Here is a 485-nt window from a genome sequence, read left to right as displayed (position 1 = left end):
TCCCGCGCGCGTGCGCACTCTGTTGGCCGCCTCGGTGTCCCTCCGCCAGCCTTGCCCTCCCTTCCCCTCGGCTCCCCGTCTCGCGACTCCCGTGAGGTTTCGCTCCGAGGCCGCTGTAGCCTCTGGTGGGCCCTAGGATGCTTGGAATGGCAAAGACAAGGGTGCGGGCACAGAGAGCCACACGGTTTGGAAGCGGACGCTATTCCACAAGGACGTGGGGGCGGACTATGTTTTTCCGGGTGGGTGAGGAGAGGATCACCCGGCACAGGAAGGAGATGACGGCGGTTTGGCGCCGGGGCTACGGGCTGGAGCTCGCTTCCCTCAGAAGGACCGTGTTCTCCTGGAAGGGATACTGGTCACTTGATGAGGGCCGGGGCGCCTCCCAGGGCGGGGCGGCCCGGCGGCGTCGCGCCCAGCCGCCCCCAGTCGCCCCCGCCGCCGCCGCCGCCTAGCTGGGCGGCCCACGGGAGCCGAGACCCGGAGCG

The sequence above is a fragment of the Carlito syrichta genome, unplaced genomic scaffold (assembly GCF_000164805.1).
Source record: "Carlito syrichta isolate Samal-C Ts95f unplaced genomic scaffold, Tarsius_syrichta-2.0.1 Scaffold302587, whole genome shotgun sequence".
Lineage (NCBI taxonomy): Eukaryota > Metazoa > Chordata > Mammalia > Primates > Tarsiidae > Carlito > Carlito syrichta.
The sequence above is the reverse complement of the archived record's forward strand: the minus strand, read 5'-3'. Positions refer to the sequence as shown.